We start from the raw sequence: 3,838 nt of genomic DNA, 5'->3' as shown, positions 1-3,838 counted from the left end.
TCCCAAATCGTTTTAAGTGATTTCAGGATTTTTTTTATCTCACCCCATTTCTACCATCAGTGATTTACATGAGCTATTTAACATCTGAGGCACAGATGACACTGCCACAACAGATTTCTCTTCTTCTAGCTCCCCTTCCAATTTATATCACATTAAATGGCAAGCCTAATCTCGCTAAAATTTACCATGCGATGTCTGTAAAGCATATTGTGGATTGTTTCTTCTTTCCTTACAAATTAAGACTCTTCCTAACCTCTATCTTAATTCTCATTACACTCTTCAGCACAAAATCTCAAATCCAGGAAGGTTAATTTCCATATTCTTTCTCATTCTTTTGTTTTAATTTCCTTTACTCCAAACTTTTATTTTATTCTTGTCAACAATATACAAATATGTTAATGTACTATTCAAATTCTAAGATATTCTCCCCATCCATATTTACCTTCATAGACAAATCTTTTCACTTAAAATTTATAATTGAACTTAGAGACACCTGATTAATATTTTCCAGTTGTTTAATATGTGAATTCTGCCCCGTTTTATATACTTTAAATACATAATAGCTAGGTCTTTTATTTTTATTGTCACCATTTGCATACCTTGAAGGCTGCTGGACATATCTTCAAGTTGGTAGTATACTTATTGATTTATTGACTGAAATATGAAGCTGTTTCTAAACATAGATAAGAGTCTGAAGTTCAGAGCAAACATAACTTTTCCATTAGAGCCATTAAAATGAACTGAGGCATGAGATTTAGAGGTCAGACAAGATGCTCGATGCTCACTCTTATTAGTCACCACCGAAGAACTTTAGAATGAATTTTCTTTGTTTCTTGGTTTTTCATGTGTTGCATTTCTTCCTGTGAGTTGAGAAAAAGTCACTTTACAGATCTGGCCTCTAAGTTTAGAAATGGCAAGACATGATTTTTAAAAATAGAGCTATAAATAGTCTTAGGTATCAAATCAGTGCAAGTATAACATGATATTTGGATTCTCACATAGAAAAAGATTAAATTGTGTACATAATAATTTAAACAACTATATCAATACATTTTTCTAATATGAAAAAATCAAAAGACAAATAAAAAATGGAAAAACATCACATTTACTACACATATACAACATGTGAAATACTCTTATAATTAAGAAACAGACACATAGACCAATGGAGTAGAATTGAGAACCCAGAAATAAAACCACATAAATATGGACGAATAATTTTTGATAAAGAAGCTAAAAACATACAATGGAGGAAAGACAGCCTCTTCAATAAATGGTGCTGGGAGAATTGGATAGCCACGTGCACAAGAATGAAACTCAACTGCTATCTGTCACCATGTACCAAAATTAATTCAAAATGGATCAAAGATTTAAGCATAAGACCTGACACAATAAACTGCATAGAAGAAAACATAGGTACTAAACTTATGGACCTTGGGACCTTGGGTTCAAAGAGCATTTTATGAATTTGACTCCAAAGGCATTGGAAGTAAAAGCTAAAATAAACAAATGGGACTATATGAAACTTAAAAGTTTCTGCACAGCAAAAGAAACCATCGACAAAATAAAGAGGCAACCGACTGAATGGGAGAAGATTTTTGCAAACAAAAACCTAAGCATAAGACCTGACACGATAAACTGCATAGAAGAAAACATAGGTACTAAACTTATGGACCTTGGGCTCAAAGAGCATTTTATGAATTTGACTCTAAAGACAAGGAAGCAAAAGCTAAAATAAATGAATGGGACTATACCAAATTTAAAAGCTTCTGCACAGCAAAAGAAACCATAGACAAAGAGGCAACCAACTGAATAGGAGAAGATTTTTTCAAACAGCACCTCCGATAAGGGTCTAATATCCAAAATATACAAGGAACTCATGAAACTCAACAACAAAAAAACAAACAACCCAATTGAAAAATGGGCAGAGGACCTGAAGAGACATTTCTCCAAAGAGGACATACAAATGGCAAATAGACATATGAAAAAATGCTCAACATCACTAATCATCAGAGAAATGCAAATAAAAACCACAATGAGATATCACCTCACCCCAGTCAGAATGGCTATCATCAACACGACAAATAGTAACAAATGTTGGAGAGGCTGTGGAGAAAAAGGAACCCTCATACACTGTTGGTGGGAATGCAGACTGGTGCAGCCGCTATGGAAGGCAGGGTGGAGGTTCCTCAAGAAATTACGAATAAATGAGAAAGAAAAACTCATAGACACAGACAATAATTTAGTGTTTACCAGAGGGTAAGGGCGTGGGGTGTGGGTGATGAGGGTAAAGGGGATCAAATATATGGTGATGGAAGGAGAACTGACTCTGGGTGGTGAACACACAATGGGATTTATAGTTGATGTAATACAGAATTGTACACCTGAAATTATGTAATTTCATTAACAATTGTCACCCCAATAAATAAATTTAAATAAAAAAATTAAGAAAAAGTTAAATAATTCAGTGGAAAATAAGGTAAAGGAATTAGATCAGTATTTCATAAAAATAATACCATTATAGGAAAATAATTAAATTATGAAAAATAAAACAAGAAAAGAATATAAGTCTATTTGTGGTGATATAGAAAATGTGCCTCCATTTATTTAAAAATATATTATTAGCGTGTGCGCGCCTGTGCGCGCGCGTGCACGCGTGTGCCCAAACAGAACGTTTCTGAGAAGACATGTAAGGAACTATTATCTGGTCTACTCTGGGAGTTGTAAACAAATGACCAGGTAGGAGGCAGACTTTTTTTTTGAAATTAATTTAATTTAGAAATAGAAAACATCTTGGATGGGGAAAAAACATGAGAGAAAAACACAAAACACGTACGCAGACTTGTATTCCATGAGCTTCTCAAATCCTCACTTGTTCACCAATTCCCAAGATGAAAAACCCTCCTCTAAAAAGGTATTTCAGCCACCAACGATGATGTTATTAATAGGGATATGGATCAATTTCACAAAAAATAATAAATCCCATTATAGCAAATCCTATTGCTGTTGCCAAGGCAATCTTCTGGAATTCTTTTCTATCAGGTTTGGTGCATCTCTTAACCAGCCGAATTGAGCCCTTCACAAACTGCCGACTTGGCTCAACAAACTGCATTACCTGATCCATGATGCTGCCCGCCGACACCTCAGGTCCCACATACGCGTAGCACAGGACTGGACTGACCCAGGAGGCAGATTGATTTTTCAGTTTATATTTATTTGTAATCTCTGTAATTTTTATCATAAAACTATTTTATATGCATAAACTAATTGATCTAATTATGTACCTATAAACTATGTATAATACATAAATTATGTATTATGTAAATTATGTATCTATAAACTAACCATGTATTATATTTATATCTATTATGCACCCTAATTATATTTGAATGTTATACATATATTTGTGGATGTGTGGATGTATGCATATAAGCATACATATACACGTATGCTTTGTATTACAACAATTACAAATGGATATATATATATATATATATATATATATATACACACAGTGTATATAGGTATATGTATATTTATACTGTATATGTATATTTTAAATATATATGTATATTTTATTTATATGTATACATTTTATATATGTACATTATATATGTACATGTTTTAAAATATGTATATTTTAAATATATATATATATACACATATACATTTTATAAACACACATATACAAACAGCATGAGAGGAAGAATAAAGTGCAGGAAAGTCTGAAAAAGGGGAAAAAATCATTTATGTGAAAATTCATTTATGTAAATTTTAATTTAACCATAAAAGAGGATTGAAGAGCTTTCGATTTGTCCATGTTCATTTTGATAGTATA

At 32.4% G+C, this 3,838-nt stretch overlaps 1 pseudogene across 1 annotated transcript; it reads right to left on the bottom strand.

Moving 5' to 3' along the window:
- Positions 1–2,919: 2,919 nt before the first annotated feature.
- Positions 2,920–3,136, bottom strand: LOC308497811 (protein transport protein Sec61 subunit gamma-like; annotated as a pseudogene). The gene has a single exon. The product of its transcript is annotated as a protein transport protein Sec61 subunit gamma-like (transcript).
- Positions 3,137–3,838: the final 702 nt, after the last annotated feature.

This window comes from Rhinolophus hipposideros (assembly GCF_964194185.1).
Source record: "Rhinolophus hipposideros genome assembly, chromosome: 5".
Taxonomy (NCBI): domain Eukaryota; kingdom Metazoa; phylum Chordata; class Mammalia; order Chiroptera; family Rhinolophidae; genus Rhinolophus; species Rhinolophus hipposideros.
Note: the sequence above shows the minus strand (reverse complement) of the source record. Positions and strands in the feature narration are given on the sequence as shown.